This window comes from Arachis ipaensis, chromosome B9 (assembly GCF_059453495.1).
Source record: "Arachis ipaensis isolate K30076 ecotype BB chromosome B9, ASM5945349v1, whole genome shotgun sequence".
Taxonomy (NCBI): Eukaryota; Viridiplantae; Streptophyta; class Magnoliopsida; order Fabales; family Fabaceae; genus Arachis; species Arachis ipaensis.
The window spans coordinates 141,815,375-141,834,868 of record NC_142444.1 but is presented as its reverse complement, the minus strand read 5'-3'; the positions used below and the strand labels follow the sequence as shown (position 1 = coordinate 141,834,868).

At 34.6% G+C, this 19,494-nt stretch overlaps 1 non-coding gene and 1 pseudogene across 1 annotated transcript; both read right to left on the bottom strand.

The window, feature by feature from the left end:
• Positions 1-754: 754 nt before the first annotated feature.
• On the bottom strand, positions 755-2,874 carry LOC148546603 (uncharacterized; annotated as a pseudogene).
• Positions 2,875-14,994: 12,120 nt separating this feature from the next.
• Positions 14,995-15,102, bottom strand: LOC148546602 (small nucleolar RNA R71). Its single transcript, XR_015901981.1, has one exon. It is a non-coding gene; the product is annotated as a small nucleolar RNA R71 (small nucleolar RNA).
• Between the last annotated feature and the right edge of the window lie 4,392 nt (positions 15,103-19,494).

The following is a 19,494-nucleotide window of genomic DNA, read 5'->3' as shown; positions in this document are numbered from 1 at the left end:
AATGAGAGATGGACAGAGCAGCGAATCAAGAGATCATAAGGGTAAGGTGATTGGGTTGGAGGAGACCAAAGATTTTTCGTAATACAAATTATAATGAATGGGGTTTGGGTTGGAGTACTGATCCTCCCACAAATAAAGGTGATAACATATCTTACAAGTTTTTCTTGAGTTTCTTCATTGCAAGCTTGTCCATTAGCACGGGTATGCGTAAGCTCCCAAAGACGAAGACGGTCAATTTCTTGTCCTGTTTGCTCAAACTGTAGTCATAAATAACATATCTTATAAATATAGCAACTAATAAATATCTTCAAATTAAGTCTATAAATTAGTAAAATTTAGATACCGCTTCTTCAGCTCTTTGTTGGACTCCCTTAGCACCAGTGGTATGGATAATGCTATTTGCAGCTCGACTCATCTTGTTTTGTTGACTTATTTTCTAATAATTAACAAAATATGTCATAACATGTGATAAAAGAGGCTAGTTAAGTTTTAGTCAATTAACGATTATTGTGTCATGTGAAGCACAAACCTGCCAGCCTTCATCAATCCAAATATTCACAAGATATGCTCAATCCTCTCTTTCCATTTCCAATGGTATATTAGCTCGAGCAATTTCAGGGTTATCATAAGGTTCAAAATATCTCTTCTTTACTAAAAGTCGATAACTCCGATAAGAAGAATTTATTTGAGCCCATACTAAATGTTTTCAACCTTCAACTTTAAAGTATGTCTTAAACGAACATAACATATACAATTAGTTTGAGCACAACTCCTTGAAAAAATTACAAAGTCCTATTATTACACTATGCACATCATGTGATGAGAAAAGACCCCGTAAAACAAGCGAAAGGAAGCACTCTAGCAGAACATGACAATCATGAGTCTTTAAGCCATAAATATTTTTTCTTTTAGGTTAATACATCTCCTAATATTTGAAGAATATCCATTTGGTACTTTGACATTTTGCAAAAATTCACACAAACTCCTCCTTTCTTTATTATTCAATTTATAAATAGCATCAGGTAATGACACCACCTTTTCTCCCTCTCTAATACGATGCAAATCTTTTTTTATGCCTAACTCTTCCATATCCAAACGAGAATTTAAATTGTCTTTTGTTTTTCCTAGAATATCCATTAATATCCCAAGAACATTGTCACATATATTCTTCTCTATGTATATCACATCTAAATTTTGACGCAACAATAAAGTCCTCCAATATGAAAATTCAAAGAAGATGCTTTTTTTCAACCATGGATTGGAACTTCCCATTTCTTTTCCTACTGCATTTCTCTTCCTTTTTTCTAATATCTTTATGATTACTAACTACTAAACCTTCTAAGTTAAAAATTTGTTGAAGAATATCATCACCAGAGAGTTGCTTGGAAAGACGCCTAAGTTCTTTTGTGCCATCAAACAATTCTTTTTCACATCGGCATCTATGTCTAATTGGCAAGAAGGGTCGATGACTTAGGAAGCAAAATTTCTTTCCATTAGTAAGAAACTTAGATTGAGTCTCAATATTACAAGTGGGACAACGAAGTGCCCCTCTCGTATTCCATCCAGATAGATCTCCATATGCTGGAAAGTCATTTACTGTCCATAATAGCACGCATTCTAACTTTTTTTTTCAAATGCATAAAAAATATCAACTCCTACATTCCATAATTCTTTTAATTCTTCAATTAAAGGCCTTAGATATGTATCTATTGCCTTTCCTGGAGATTTTGAACCCAGCAAAAGCAATGATAACATTAGATAAGGATTCTTTATGCATTTACAAGGTGGCAAGTTATATGGTATAAGTACCACAGGCCAAACACTGTATTTAGTACTTATATTCCAAAAGGGGTTAAACCCATCACTTGATAATCCAAGCTTTACATTTCTAGGTTCATCAGAAAAAGACTCGTGTAACTCATTAAATAATTTCCATGCTTCTGAGTCAGCTGGATGACGTAAATACCCATCATCAATTCGCTTTGCATCATGCCATCTCATATCAAATATTGTCTTCGTTGACATATATAACCTTTTAAGTCTTGGAGTTATTCGAAAGTAACGAAGAACTTTTATAGGAATTTTTTTTCTCTTTCCATCTTTCTCCTCAAACTTCCACCTTGAGGCACCACAATGATCACAAGTTTCTTTCTTATCATGATCTTTCTAGAATAGCATACAACCATTAATACAAACATCTATTTTCTCATAATCTAAGTTAAGTTCTCGAATAATCTTCCTAGCTTCATAGTAAGACGTTGGTAGTTGTAGCCCTTTTGGAAAGGAATCATTCAATAACTCAAGTAACATAGAAAATGATTTATTACTCCATCCACTAAGACATTTAATATGGAATAATCTCATAAAAAATGAGAGCTTTGAAAATTATGTACATCCTAGATATAATTCTTTCTCATAATCATCCAAAAGTTTGTAAAACTTTACTGCATCTTCATTAGGTTCTTCTACATGCTCTTCATAAGGTTCTCCTATATCCTCTTCTATATGCTCTTCATTAGGTTGTTCAATATCCTCTTCTATATCCCAAACTCCAAAATGATCCCTTAACATGTTTTTCATATCATCTTTATCCATATAATCATCTTCACTATCAAATGAACTTGAATAGGGTGACTCATCTTGTAGTGATTCTCCGTGGTGGTACCAAATTGTATAATTTTTCACTATGCCATGACTTAGAAGATCAAATTCTACTTGCTCACGAGATTTTCTAAGGCAATTATTGCATTTAAAACACGGACAATATATCTTATCATCCTTTGTATGACTAAAGGCAAAATCTAAAAACTCCTTGACACCTCTCTTATGTTGTAAAAGGGCTCTATTCTTAATTTGCATCCAATCCTTGTCCATTGAATATATGACAAGCTTAACATACCTAAAAAAATATTAAAAATAAGCACCAAAAACCACAAGCCTCAATAGAAAAAAAAAAGTTAAAACACAAGTGTAGCTATAATAAAGTCCAAAGAATGCATACCACATAGTCTATACCAAAAGCTAAAAATAATCAATAGAAATTAGTTAAGAAAATAATGCAACCACTGCTCAACATATATAAACTTTGTTTTTCCTCTTTTAATAATGCAACCATTGCTCACCATATACAAAACAGAAAATTAAAGAGCACATAAAATGAACAAAAACATAAAGGAAAAAATAAGAGTGCCTTCTAGATTCTACTTCACAACCATTATCAACAGCCATGAAACTAACTCATTAAGATGAACTCTTGTTTAATAATACAGGAGTATGTATCATTATATATGTTTAATAATGCATACTCGTGTAATTTAATTTCATACTCTAATGCTTTCTTTTATGGGTTTATGGCATCATAAATTCCATCATCCTCTTTATAACTATCCATCCATACATAACGTAAACCTTTTTTCGGTTTAATAAATGTATGTCAACCCAAATTTCTGTTGCAACACTCTCTTACTTTCATCACCTTTCATCAAAAAATACAAGCCAATATTTTTTATAGAAAAAAAAAGTAAAAGGTTAGTTAACAGGGAAAGAAAAATATATTAGTCATCTATTTTTTCTTTAAAAAAATGCTAATAGAATATTACTAGTTAACAGAAAAAGAAAGAGAGATTGATTTGACAGTGAGGGAAATTAACAGATCAAGATCTTTTTTATAAATTAAATGAAGGATTAAATAATATTGAAATGAAAGTTATTCTATTATACAAGTGAATGACTTAATGGTGAAAAAATTTGACAAATACACATAAAATAATCCTTTTAACTCTTTAATTAGTACATATGTACTAGTAATACAATGGTACATAAATATGTACTAGTAATGTACAATTGTACATAAATGATAGTATGCACTAGTAATGTACATAAATGACATTGACTTATGAACAGGTGCCTTTTTTTATGCTCTGGTCCAGAGATATTAAAGTGAATACCAGTACTATAAGTCCATAATCAGGAATAATATGGAGTAAAATAAGACATCACATCTTCTCTAATAATTAAGTGAAATTAAATTACACGTGTATGTATCGTTATATATGTTTAATAATGCAATCTGCATGTAGCATGAATCTGCCACAACACAACACAGGTCCCTCTATCTTATGTAAATACATAATTTTGTCTAGAATCTTTTTCTCTTCTTCTGTATGAAAGGACAATATACATGTCTGTTTTCATGTTCAGAGAGTGAGAGAATTTGTTTATGCTTAATGGAATTACTTGTTTAAAGAATCTCTAGATTTGGTTGTGTAAGAAATAAATACAACATTTGTGAGCACACCAAAACCAAAATAACACTCAACTATACTTAAGTTTCAGTACATTAGAAACAAAAAAAAAGAGAAAAATAATTTATTCTATAATCTATGCACACCAAAAACAAACAAATAAGAATTTAGGTCCCAATAATGTTGAAGATTTATGTCGGTCTAGAATTTCTCAATAGAAGATCATGTCATAGTATAGTCTTAAACTAACAAATAATCCTTTTAATCAAATTTTGATATGGTTGTCACTAGTTTAATACCAATAAAAAATAACCGAGAGTATTAGTCTTGGATCGTCCTCAAGAGAATGGGCAAACATGTGCATCAATATTGGTTAGAATTCCGGAGTTGAGAGTCATAAACAAGAATTTAAACAACAAATGCTTAACATGCAAGGAACTAAATCAAAGCAATTCAAGCAAGGTATAAGTAAATGCAATCTAACAAGGTAACATGTAAATCTATTTCTATTCTAGGACTAAGTAAATAACTAAACTAACTATAATAAGTAAGTAATTTGGAGTTTTTTGGGTTTCAAATATGAATTATAAAAAGGACTCTTGGCTAAGGCATAGGAATTGGGATCACCATCCTTGTCTAATAACCATATATTGACAATTATGAGGAACCAAGCTCATTAAGTCTACTTCTATGAGTAAAGTATGTCAAATAGCTTGATCAATTTCAACTCATAAGTCCCAATTCAACTACTAATTGGCTTAGTAATAGATTGGTGTCAATGGGTATCAATTTGACCACCAAGGGTTCTCAAACCACCAAATCAATTAGACTCAATGACTCAAGTTCACCCAATTCTCTTAGCCTAGGCCAAGAGTTTAGAAAACTACTCCATAATCAAAGAAAACATTTCATCAAATACATGGTAAGCACTGACTAAAGACATATTCAAATTGCAAATTAACTGGGAACTAAGACTACCCACTAACAATTATCAATAGAAAACAACTCAATTAACACTATCAATCATAGAAAACATCAATGCACTAATAGAAATTCAAAATCAACTAAGTTCATAAAGTGAGATGAAAAAGGGAAAATAAAGAGAAAATGATTCTAACACAAGATCCAAGCAAATTATAACAAGAGTAACCAGTATTAAAGAAATCAAACTTGAATTAACAAGACCCAATTCAAAAATTCAGCTCAAGAGCATAAAAACAAACTAGATCTAGAGAGAAGCAAGAGTTATCTCTCTAGAAAACAAGAACAAAAAACTATCTAAAATTATGTGTAATGTATGTATGAATGAATGCCCCCATTTTCCCCTTGGTATCTTGGGTCTTTTTCCATGCAGAATTGAGCTCAGATTGGGCCTGAAGCCTTGTAGAAATCGCCAGTCCCAATTTCATTAATGAGTTACGTGCTGGATGCCACGCGTGCGCGTCATTATGAACTCCTCCGGCCACGCGTACACATCAGTGAGGTTTCGCGATCACCACATGAATGCGTCAGTTTATGCGCGCCAGTCTTAGCTGCACATGTCCACGCGTGCGCGTCAGACACGCGTGTGCGTCGCCACCACTTTTCCAAAGCTTTATTCTTCATGTCCCTTCCACTTGTGCATGCTTTCTTTCCATCTTCTAGGCCATTCTTGCCCTATAGGTCCTGAATCTACTTAACAAATACGTCACGGCATCGAATGACATCAAAAGAGGATTAAAATATAGCATTTTTAGGGTTAAAGAAGCATGTTTTATATTATAGGGCATAATTAGGAAGGAAACACAAACACATACAATTTATATGAATAAGTGTGAAAAATATTGATAAAACCCGCAAAATTTTATACAAGATAAACCACAAAATTGGTGTTTATCATCCAACTAATTAATGAAAATCCTCTATTACACACTTCTTTTCTCCCTTTTTTTGCAACTTTTCTCTTTATGTTTTTGTTCATTATATATAGTAGGAAAGGCGATATGCCAATGTATACCAAACAAACTTGTATTAATATTAATTATAGCAGAACAAGGACACTTTCCTTAATTAGGTACGGTGGTATTTTAAATAATAGTACTATTATAGTATTATGTGGTGTGCTTGTTATGCTAGCTAGTAGCTACTAGAATAATGCTCTCCATTCTCCAAGGTGTCAAAATTAAAAAATAGTAATTACTATAACAAGCACTCCATGAAGGAAGATGCATAAATTCAAGTATCTGCACTATTTTGGTGTAGAGGATTAATTCATTGATAATAGAGCTAAATAGTCTTAGTCAAATGTGAGTCTTGTTATATCAATATTTGAAAAGAAAGTTTATACCGAAAGGCTTAAATTAGGGTGCTGGTACTAGTACAGTTCTAATCCACAGTTCTTTTATGGTTTAGGAAATCGTATGATATTTGGATTATATATAATAACCAGACCAGAGTGCAGAAGTGAATTAGAAGTTGCCAAGTTCTCATTGCATGAAGCATCAATAATTAAATTTCTCTAAATTTGTTGAGCTTTGTTTTATGTATAGTTACAAAAAATTATTGAGATGAAGAAAAAGGAATCCCAAAAGCTAGGAAGACCTAAGGTTCTCTTTATATGAGCAATTTATTTCTATTAATTTAGTGAAATTTTTTAACACCAAGATCCACAAAATGACCCCATTCACATTGGTGTTGTGTCAATGATATACCTTGCTTGCGCTTATTAAATTTTGCTATAATTAAATATTTTTAAATATGTCTTAGCTTTTGGACTTTGTTGATTAATTAGTGTATCTGCATTAATGCAGAGTCATACATAGCAAACATAATACAGAGTTCTCAGCATTACCGATCAATAATAAACAAGAAAAATGCATTCTAGAAGACTATAAATGACCTTAATGATTACAATTCACATAAATTACAGCTGAAGGAACAATGTAATCATGAATATGCTAAAAATTCTTTAAATTTAACAAAGAGTAAGTTTCAATAATAAAAAATACTTACCTCAACTGGTTGACTTTGTTTCTTTAACAGCAATTTGGAAGCCATTGATAAAATTGTTTGACCTACATTAAGCAACTAAGCATATAAGCAATATCACTAATGCAAACTAATATATTATAGAAATTCAAACTCTCAAAGTAGAATATATATATGTATGTATGTATGTATTAACTTAAACCGTATTTTTCAAAAGACCGTTTACAACAAAACGTAAATCCATACTTACAACCATATACATAGTATTAACTTACAAGCTTTACATAAAACAAATCCTATCCCCCTTACAAATTGTAATAATTGAGAAAGAGCTAGACAAAGCTGAAAGTGAAATAAATAAGTATGACTTAGGCTTGAATTGGGAATAGGGTGTTAAATTGATGTTGAAAATGGCAAAATGAATGGTAAGAGGTCGGTGAATCTAAGGGAGCTTATATGAAGATTGGAGAGCGAACTTTCAAGGGCAAAAATTTTTATTAAAGGGGTAGGATGTAAACCCTGAGTAATTAGTAAATAATTTACCAATAAATTATTTATTATTTAAAAATTAGAAAATTAAATTTTATACTTTAATGAGGTAGAAATAATTAAAATATGAATTTTAACTCTAATTTTAAAAATTTTAGCCCAAAAACAGGCCAACAGACTGAACCGATTGGACTAGACCCAAACCGGACCTAAGATCCAACCTATAAAACTCCCAAAATTGGCTTTCTTCATCATTTTTCACTTTGAATACGATGCAAGAGAATCCTAATGTCTCCAAAAAATTCAATCGTCCATAACTTTCAATCCAAAGCTCCGATTGACGAGCCGTCAGCGGCCACGCGTTCATCCCAAAATTCTATACAAAATCCACTGAACAATTTGGTAAGAGTCTAGTGATTTCTCACTCAGTCATCTTCCCAAAATTTTAAATTTAAGGTTTTGATTTTAAGAGATTATGTGGTTTTGATATTCTAGGATCGAATTAGCTCGTGGATAGTGTTGGGCTTTGTCTATTTGAATCGTAGGTAATGGTAAAGAAATCCTAACACTTGTGAATTAGTGATTTAGTGAGCTCAATATTGATTATTGTGATATTATCTGAATTAGATCATGTATCTTGTTGAATTAGAGTTAAATTGGTGGATATTGGAAGCTTGGAATTGAATTCTGGGAGCTGAAAATTCAATTGATGAGGAGTTGGAGCGTTGGAGCTTGAGGAACGGTGGATAATTGAGGTTGATGGTAATCAGTGGTTAAGAGAAGGGGGGTTGAATCTTAGCCCACTTTTTGCTGAATATTATTATGCCTCTTTAAATGAACTTCAGGAGATATTTTTACTTTTGTCTCATAATGAGTCAAGAGACATTTTCTTTTTGTCTCGTAACGAGTTAGGACATTTTTGTCTCCAGCATAACAAAATCAGAATAGGAGTAGAAGAGAAAGAGAGAATCACATCCAGATGTATCCTGGTTCAGCTACTAAGTGCAATGCAGCCTACATCCAGTTTCCATCACAATAGTGATGGAATTTCACTATAATCATCAGATTACAGACACCAATTCTTCCCTAGGATCTACCCAATCCTATCTGGGACAAATCTAAATTCTAACCCAATTTGAACTTAACTTAGACTCACACCAAGCTTTCAACTGCAAAGTGCTAACCCAACTTGCAAGGGGATTCCCACAGAATCATGACACACAACATATAGATGTACAAAGAAACTCTGAGACATATATGGCTTTTTCTCTAATATTGATCACTGCCTTTTTCCTCTCACTGGCTTTTTCTTAAAAACCTCATCATGTTTTTCTTTTACCATAAGACTCAGACAAATAATACTAAGAAAAAGAAAATAAAATGAAACTCATTGAAGGAGAAGAACTTTAGATAGCTTGGGAAGCTATGAGAACTCTGTGCTTTCACTTTCTCTCCTTGTCTCAATCCTTGGCCGTTCACCCTTAATATAGAAGGGGAAGCTTCCAAGGTTGAAATCGGTTCAACCAAGCAACTTCTTCTCCAACCCAGAGACAGCAGCAGTTCGGACAGAGAGAAAAGAGAGGGAAACCAAAATCAAACCAACATGCATGTACCTCTCTCATCCCTTTTCATCAAGTTCCTTCACTCTGAGCCCTTGATCTTAACTTTGGCTCCAAGAAAGAATTCGGATCCTTGATGATCTTCTGACCCAGGAGTGCTTCAGAGTATCCATTTTTGCTTCTTCCTTCTTGTAGCTCCAGAAACTATCTTCTTTCTTTGATGAACAAAAATAGAAATGAACCTTTGCAACTGAGATCTTCCTCTCTGACCGAGGCAGATCCTTTCTTTTCTCGGTATGGAAGATCTTGAAGCTCTTCTTTAAATCTTGCCTTCAATGGCAAAGCTCTTGCTTTTGTTTTTCTTCAGATCTTCACCTCATAGCTTTTCGTCCTCCTAGCCTTTTCTTTCATTAGGCTTCTTTTGTGACTTCACTTTTCTGATAGATTCTTCACTCTTCTTTCCTGATTGACATGATATGACCGAAAATAAAGAGAGAGATGAGAGAGAAGATACAAAGCTTTCAATACAAAATTAAACTCAATTTAATTTTGAGTTTTGGTTACCTATGCATGCAATAAAGCAAATTTAATTTTGAATTCCATTCCACAATGAGGAGTAGGTAACCGAACCAACCCCTTGATCCATTCTTTCCTTCTTCAATTTCAGATCTATGATGATGTTGGGCCAAGGGATGAGGTTTGCTTGGGCTTAGCAAATTCTTGGTCTAGCTCTTGGATTTTAATATTTCATTCAGCCACTTAAGATTAGTTACTATTGGGCTGAAACATGTTTAGTAACCAAACTGAGCTTTTATCACTTGAGCCATGAAACAATTTTATTTTTCACCTGCACACTAAACCAAATTCATCATACAACCAATTGGAAGCAATTAACAAATTAATGATTTTCTAATTACTATTTTAATAATGTTTGATCATCATTTAAATTAGATTCAAGTTTTCCAAACTCAACAATCTCCTCCTTGATGACAAATATTATTAAAATAAATTGAAATGATTAGGATTAGAAAACTCCATTTAATGATTTGGCCGAATCCTCCCCCTTTTCAATTTTTCAAACTGCTCCCCCTTAATGTGTGCATAATTATCCATCAATTTTCATGGGAGTAATACCTGTGTGCATGTTCTAAAGATTCCAAAATGATGCAAATTTTCAAAATATGGAACCTTTTAAAAAACAGAGCCATATTTATCAAATAAAAGCTTGAACTTGAGCAAATATTTTTATCAAAATTAATCAAGGCTCAAGTTCTATCAAACTTCTCAAAAAATCATATTCAAAGCAAAGCATCAGGCTTATAAAACAGTGTTTCCAGCCAACAAAGCAATTCACAGCCACCAATAAAATAGAGTATTCAGTCACCAATTTTTGTTTCAATTCAGCCCTATTTAGTCTTATCCTCTCCCTTTTGTCATCAAGGAGGGACCTTGCAAAATAAATAGAGAGAAGCATTGCAGTCTATAATATTTAAACATAAACAATATCAAAGTGTTTTAGTTACAGTCATCCCAATTTAAAATAGTTCAAATGAAACTAAGTCCAAAAAGTAACAAAATAAATTGTGTCCATGAGCATAAGCAGCAGAGATAAAATTTTTAGGCATAAGAAAGATTGATATCAGAATCAAGGAGTTCTTTTTCTTCTTCAGAATGAATCGTGTCCTTGTCAACAGTCTCCAGGTGCTTCATAAGTAGATTCACTCTTTCATAGCACTTTGTCCAGGCCTTTTCATTTTCAAAGGCTTGTTTTCTAACCTCTTTCTATGATTTAACCATCATACTGGACATATTGGAGAACTCAATGAGGACATCTCTCACTGCTTCTGAGAACCGAGACTTGCCAGAGGTTTCATCAGGGGGAAAACTTTCATCTTCACTGTCAGTGAACACAGATGCCTTTGTACTTTTTTCCCTTTTTCCCTTTAGCCGATTCGGGAACTCCCCCACCTTTGATTGTGGAGACCTGATGAGTGGATAATTTATACGCTTTTTGGCATTATTTTTACATAGTTTTTAGTATGATTTAGTTAGTTTTTAGTATATTTTTATTAGTTTTTAAATAAAAATCAAATTTCTGGACTTTACTATGAGTTTGTGTGTTTTTCTGTGATTTCAGGTAATTTCTGGCTGAAATTGAGGGACTTGAGCAAAAATCAGATTCAGAGGTTGAAGAAGGACTGCAGATGCTGTTGGATTCTGACCTCCCTGCACTCAAAGTGGATTTTCTGGAGCTACAGAACTTCAAATGGCACGCTCTTAATTGCGTTGGAAAGTAGACATCCAGGGCTTTCCAGAAATATATAATAGTCCATACTTTGCCCGTGTTTATATGACGCAAACTGGCGTTCAACTCCAGTTCCATGTTGCATTCTGGAGTTAAACGCCAGAAACAGATTGCAAAGTGGAGTTAAACGCCAGAAACAGGTTATAAATTGGCGTTCAACTCCAAGAAAGACCTCTACACGTATAAAGCTCAATGCTCAGCCCAAGCACACACCAAGTGGGCCCCGAAAGTGGATTTCTGCATCATTTACTTATCTCTGTAAACCCTAGTAACTAGTTTAGTATAAGTAGGACTTTTTACTATTGTATTTACATCTTCGGATCATCTTTGATCAGTTTTATGCTATCTTAGACCTTTATGGGGGCTGGCCATTCGGCCATGCCTGGACCTTGTTCTTATGTATTTTCAACAGTAGAGTTTCTACACACCATAGATTAAGGTGTGGAGCTCTCCTATTCCTCATGAATTAATACAAAGTGCTATTATTTTTCTATTCAATTGAAGCTTATTCTGATTCTAAGATATTCATTCACACCTCAATATGAATGTGATGATCGTGACAGTCATCATCATTCCCAACCTATGAACGCGTGCCTGACAACCACTTCCGTTCTACCTTAGATTGAATGAGTATCTCTGGGATTCCTTAATATGAGTCTTCGTGGTATAAGTTAGAATCCATGGATGGCCATTCTTGAGATCCGGAAAGTCTAAACCTTGTCTGTGGTATTTCGAGTAGGATCTGGGAAGGGATGGCTACGACGAGCTTCAAACTCGCGAGTGCTGGGCGTAGTGACAGACGCAAAAGGATCAATAGATCCTATTCCAGTATGATCGAGAACCGATAGATGATTAGCCATGCAGTGACAGTGCATTGGACCATTTTCACTAAGAGGACAGGATGTAGCCATTGACAACGGTGATGCCTAACATACAGCTTGCCATAGAAAGGAGTATGAATGATTGGATGAAGATAATAGGAAAGCAGAGGTTCAGGAGGAACAAGCATCTTCATACGCTTATCTGAAATTCTCACCAATGAATTACATAAGTATCTCTATCTTTAATTTACGTTTTATTTATCTTTTAATTATTAAATCTCCATAATCAATTGAATCCGCCTGACCGAGATTTACAAGGTGACCATAGCTTGCTTCAATCCGATAATCTCCATGGGATCGACCCTTACTCACGTAAGGTTTATTACATGGACGACCCAGTGCACTTGCTGGTTAGTTGTGCGAAGTTGTGACGAAGAACTAAGATTATGAACGTGCGTATTAAGTTTTTAGCGCCGTTACCAAGGAATGAACCGTCACGATTTCTGCGCACCAAGTTTTTGGCGCCGTTGCCGGGGATTGTTCGAGTTTGGACAACTGACGGTTCGTCTTGTTGCTCAGATTAGGTAATTTTATTTTAATTTTAAGCTTTTTATTTCTTATTTTCGAAAAAAAAAATTCTTCTTTTTCGTTTTTCCCAAAATAATTTTTGAAAAATCCAAAAAAATTAATAAAATCATAAAATCAAAAATAATTTGATGTTTCTTGTTTGAGTCTTGAGTCAAATTTTAAGTTTGGTGTCAATTGCATTTTTTTAAAATTTGTACATTTTTCGAAAACTCTTGCATATGTTCTTCATGATCTTCAAGTTGTTCTTGATGAATCCTCTTGTTTGATCTTCATATTTTCTTGTTTTGTATCTTTTCTTGTTTTTCATATGCATTCTTGAATTATTAGTGTCTAGAGAATAAAAATTTTTAAGTTTGGTGTCTTGCATGTTTTTCTTTTCTTAAAAATTTTCAAAAATAAGTTCTTGGTGTTCATCTTGACATTCAAAGTGTTCTTGGTGTTCATCTTGACATTCATAGTGTTCTTGCATGCATCATGTGTTTTGATTCAAAATTTTCATACATTGAGTCTTTTTGATGTTTTTCTCTCTCATCATTAAAAATTTAAAGATAAAAAAATATCTTTCCCTTTTTCTTATCAAATTCGAAAATTTGAGTTGACTTTTTCAAAAAATTTTAAAATCTAGTTGTTTCTTATGAGTCAAATCAAATTTTCAATTTAAAAATTCTATCTTTTTCAAAAATCAAATCTTTTTCAATTTTTTCCTTCATATTTTCGAAAACTTTATGATTGATTTTCAAAATTTTTTTCTTATTTTGTTCTATAATTTCAAAATCTTTACTAACAATTAATGTGATTGATTCAAAAAATTTTTAAGTTTGTTACTTGCCTAGTAAGAAAGGTTCAATCTTTAAATTTTAAAATCATATCTTTTTGTTTCTTGTTAGTCAAGTAATCAACTTTAATTTTCAAAATCAAATCTTTTTAAATTTCTTTTTCAAATCTTTTTCAAAATAAGTTTCAATCACATCTTTTTCAAAATCAATTTCAAAATCTTTTCTAACTTCTTTTCTAACTTCCTATCTTTTCAAAATTTGATTTTCAAATCTTTTTCAATTAATCACTTAACTTTTTGTTTGATTTTAAGAGTTTACTATTTCAATCATATCTTTTTCAAAACTACCTAACTAATTCTCTCTCTAATTTTCGAAAATCACCTTCCTCTTTGTCAAAATTCATTTTTGATTAACTAATTGTTTTAATTTTTAATTTTATTTTATTTTCCTTTTTTTTAAATTTTCGAATTCTAACCTTAATTTTAAATTAAAAACAAAAATATTTTAATTTTAATTTATTTAATTTTCAAAAATTCTTCTCTCTCACCTCCTTCTAATTATTTGTTTATCTACTAACACTTCTCTTTCTTAAAAATTCGAACCCCCTCCCTCTTTCTGTGTTCAAATTTCTTTTCTTCTTCTACTCACATAAAGGAATCTCTATACTGTGACATAGAGGATTCCATATGTTCTTTTTTGTTTTCTTCTTTTTCATATGAGCAGGAACAAGGATAAGAACATTCTTGTTGAAGCTGATCCTGAACCTGAAAGGACTCTGAAGAGGAAGCTAAGGGAAGCTAAAGCACAACTCTCTGGAGAAAATCTGATAGAAATTTTTGAAAAAAAAGGAGACATGGCCGAAAATAATAACAATGCAAGGAAGATGCTTGGTGACTTTACTGCACCTAACTCCAATTTACATGGAAGAAGCATCTCAATCCCTGCCATTGGAGCAAACAATTTTGAGCTGAAACCTCAACTAGTTTCTCTGATGCACAGAATTGCAAGTTTTATGGACTTCCATCCGAAGATCCCTTTCAGTTCTTAACTGAATTCTTGCAGATCTGTGATACTGTTAAGACCAATGGGGTTGATCTCGAGGTCTACAGGCTTATGCTTTTCCCATTTGCTGTAAGAGACAGAGCTAGAATATGGTTGGACTCTCAACCTAAAGACAGCCTGAACTCTTGGGATAAGCTGGTCACGGCTTTCTTAGCCAAGTTCTTTCCTCCTCAAAAGCTTAGCAAGCTTAGAGTGGATGTTCAAACCTTCAGACAGAAGGAAGGTGAATCCCTCTATGAAGCTTGGGAGAGATATAAGGAACTGACCAAAAAGTGTCCTTCTGACATGCTTTCAGAATGGACCATTCTAGATATATTCTATGATGGTCTGTCTGAATTATCTAAAATGTCATTGGACCATTCTGCAGGTGGATCCATTCACCTAAAGAAAATGCCTGCAGAAGCTCAAGAACTCATTGACATGGTTGCAAATAACCAGTTCATGTACACTTCTGAAAGGAATCCTGTGAGTAATGGGACGCCTCAGAAGAAGGGAGTTCTTGAAATTGATACTCTGAATGCCATATTGGCTCAGAATAAAATATTGACTCAGCAAGTCAATATGATCTCTCAGAGTCTGAATGGATTGAAGGAATCATCCAACAGTACTAAAGAGGCATCTTCTGAAGAAGAAGCTTATGATCCTGAGAACCCTGCAATAGCAGAGGTGAATTATATGGGTGAACCCTATGGAAACACCTATAATCCCTCATGGAGAAATCATCCAAATTTCTCATGGAAGGATCAAAAAAAGCCTCAACAAGGCTTTAATAATGGTGGAAGAAACAGGTTTAGCAATAGCAAGCCTTTTCCATCATCCACTCAGCAACAGATAGAGAATTCTGAGCAGAATCTATCTAGCTTAGCAAATATAGTCTCTGATCTATCTAAGGCCACTGTAAGTTTCATGAATGAAACAAGGTCCTCCATTAGAAATTTGGAGGCACAAGTGGGCCAGCTGAGTAAAAGAGTCACTGAAACTCCACCTAGTACCCTCCCAAGCAATACAGAAGAAAATCCAAAGAGAGAGTGCAAGGCCATTGATTTAACCATCATGGCCGAACCTACAAGGGAGGAGGAGGACACAAATCCTAGTGAGGAAGACCTCTTGGTACGTTCAGTGACCAATAAGGAGTTTCCCTTTGAGGAACCAAAGGAATCTGAGGCTCATCTAGAGACCATAGAAATTCCATTGAACCTCCTTCTGCCCTTCATGAGCTATGATGAGTATTCGTCCTCTGAAGAGGATGAAGAAATTACTGAAGAGCAAGTTGCTAAGTACCTTGGTGCAATCATGAAGCTGAATGCCAAATTATTTGGTAATGAGACTTAGGAAGATGAACCTCCCTTGCTCACCAATGAACTGAATGCATTGGATAGGCAGAAATTATCTCAAAAGAAATAGGATCCTGGCAAATTCTTAATACCCTGTACCATAGGCACCATGACCTTTGAGAAGGCTCTGTGTGACCTGGGGTCAGAAATAAACTTAATGCCACTCTCTGTAATGAAAAAACTTGGGATCTTTGAGGTGCAAGCTGCCAAAATCTCATTAGAGATGGCAGACAACTCAAGAAAATAGGCTTATGGACAAGTAGAGGACGTGTTAGTAAAGGTTGAAGGCCTTTACATTCCTACTGATTTCATAATCCTAGACACTGGGAAGGATGAGGATGAATCCATCATTCTTGGAAGATCCTTCCTAGCCACAGCAAGAGCTGTGATTGATGTGGACAGAGGAGAGTTGGTCCTTCAACTGAATGAGGATAACCTTGTGTTTAAGACTCAAGGATCTCCTTCTGTAACCATGGAGAGGAAGCATGAAAAGCTTCTCTCACTGCAGAGTCAACCAAAGCCCCCACAATCAAACTCTAAGTTTGGTGTTGGGAGGCCACAACCAAACTCTAAGTTTGGTGTTGAACCCCCACATTCAAACTCTAAGTTTGGTGTTGGGATGTTCCAACAATGCTCTGAACATCTGTGAGGCTCCAGGAGAGCTCACTATCAAGCTATTGACATTAAAGAAGCGCTTGTTGGGAGGCAACCCAATGTTATTTAATTATATCTATTTTATTGTTATTTCGTGCTTTATTAGGTTGATGATCATGTGGAGTCACAAAAAAAATACTGAAAAATCAAAAACAGAATGAAAAACAGCATTGAAAATAGCACACCCTGGAGGAGAGCAGTCTGGCGTTTAAACGCCAGAAACAGGCACCAAGTTGGCGTTTAACACCAGAAACAAGCATCTGACTGGCGTTAAACGCCAGAAACAGGCTACATTTGGGCGTTTAACGCTAGAAACAAGCAGCAGTCTGGCGTTAAACGCCAGGATTGCACAGCAAGGGCATTTTACACGCCTAATTGGAGCAGGGATGTTAAGTCCTTGACCCCACTGGATCTGTGGATCCCACAGGATCCCCACTTTTTCTTCTCTCCTCTTCACACCTTTTCCATAACATTCTTCCCCAAAATACCCTCCACCAATCACCTCCATTACTCCTCCAAAACCATCATACAACCCACCTACACCCACCCACTCAAATTCAAACCATCACTCCTTCCTTTTCATACATCATAACCACCTAAAACCCCCTTGGCCGAACCATTCACACACCTCCATCTCCTCCATTTTCTTCTTCCTCTACTCACTTCTTTCTTCTTTTGCTCGGGGACGAGCAAACCTTTTAAGTTTGGTGTGGTAAAAGCATTGCTTTTTGTTTTTCCATAACCATTAATGGCACCTAAGGCCAGAGAAACCTCTAGAAAGAGGAAAGGGAAGGCAATTGCTTCCACCTCTGAGCCATGGAAGATGGAGAGATTCATCTCAAAAGTCCATCACTAAGAAAAGGATGGAGCAAACAAGAGATCATGGACCTCAACAGGAGCATGAGGAAATTCCTCACCATGAAATCCCTGAGATCCCTCAAGGGATGCACTTCCCTCCACAAAATTATTGGGAGCAAATCAACACTTCCCTAGGAGAATTAAGTTCCAACATAGGACAACTAAGGATGGAGCACCAAGAGCACTCCACCATCCTCCATGAAATTAGAGAAGATCAAAGAGCTATGAGGGAGGAGCAACAAAGACAAGGAAGAGACATAGAGGAGCTCAAGCACTCCATAGGACCACCAAGAGGAAGACGCCACCCACACTAAGGTGGACTCATTCCTTAATCTCTTTGTCTATTTATTTTCTATTTTTGGTTTCCATGCTTCATGTTTAATTATGTTTGTGTCTTTACTATATGATCATTAGTGTTTAAGTGTCTATGTCTTAAAGCTATGAATGTCCTATGAATCCATCACCTCTCTTAAATGAAAAATATTTTAATTACAAAAGAACAAGAAGTACATGGTTTCGAATTCATCCTTGAAACTAGTTTAATTATTTTGATGTGGTGACAATACTTTCTGTTTTTTGAATGAATGCTTGAACAGTGCATATGTCTTTTGATATTGTGGTTTATGAATGTTAAATATATTGGCTCTTGAAAGAAAGATGAAAAAAGAGAAATGTTATTTGATAATCTGAAAAATCATAAAATTGATTCTTGAAGCAAGAAAAAGCAGTGAATACAAAAGCTTGCAGAAAAAAAAAAAAAAGAGAAAAGAAAAATGGCGAAAAAAAAGAGAAAGAAAAAGAAAAAGCAAGCAGAAAAAGCCAAAAGCTCTTTAAACCAAAAGGCAAGAGTAAAAAGCCAATAGCCCTTAAAACCAAAAGGAAAGGGTAATAAAAAGGATCCAAGGCTTTAAGCATCAGTGGATAGGAGGGCCTAAAGGAATAAAATCCTGGCCTAAGCAGCTAAACCAAGCTGTCCCTAACCATGTGCTTGTGGCGTGAAGGTATCAAGTGAAAACTCGAGACTGAGCAGTTAAAGTCGAGGTCCAAAGCAAAAGAAGAGTGTGCTTAAGAACCCTGGACACCTCTAATTGGGGACTTTAGCAAAGCTGAGTCACAATCTGAAAAGGTTCACCCAGTTATGTGTCTATGGCATTTATGTATCCGGTGGTAATATTGGAAAACAAAGTGCTTAGGGCCACGGCCAAGACTCATAAAGTAGCTGTGTTCAAGAATCAACATACTGAACTAGGAGAATCAATAACACTCTGAATTCTAAGTTCCTATAGATGCCAATCATTCTGAACTTCAATGGATAAAGTGAGATGCCAAAACTATTTAAGAGGCAAAAAGCTACTAGTCCCGCTCATCAGATTGGAGCTAAGTTTCATTGATATTTTGGAATTTATAGTATATTCTCTTCTTTTTATCCTATTTGATTTTCAGTTTCTTGGGGACAAGCAACAATTTAAGTTTGGTGTTGTGATGAGCGGATAATTTTTACGCTTTTTGGCATTGTTTTTACATAGTTTTTAGTATGATTTAGTTAGTTTTTAGTATATTTTTATTAGTTTTTAAATAAAAATCATATTTCTGGACTTTACTATGAGTTTGTGTATTTTTCTGTGATTTCAGGTAATTTCTGGCTGAAATTGAGGGACTTGAGCAAAAATCAGATTCAGAGGTTGAAGAAGGACTACAGATGCTGTTGGATTCTGACCTCCCTGCACTCAAAGTGGATTTTCTGGAGCTACAGAACTTCAAATGGCGCGCTCTCAATTGCGTTGGAAAGTATACATCTAGGGCTTTCCAGAAATATATAATAGTCCATACTTTGCCC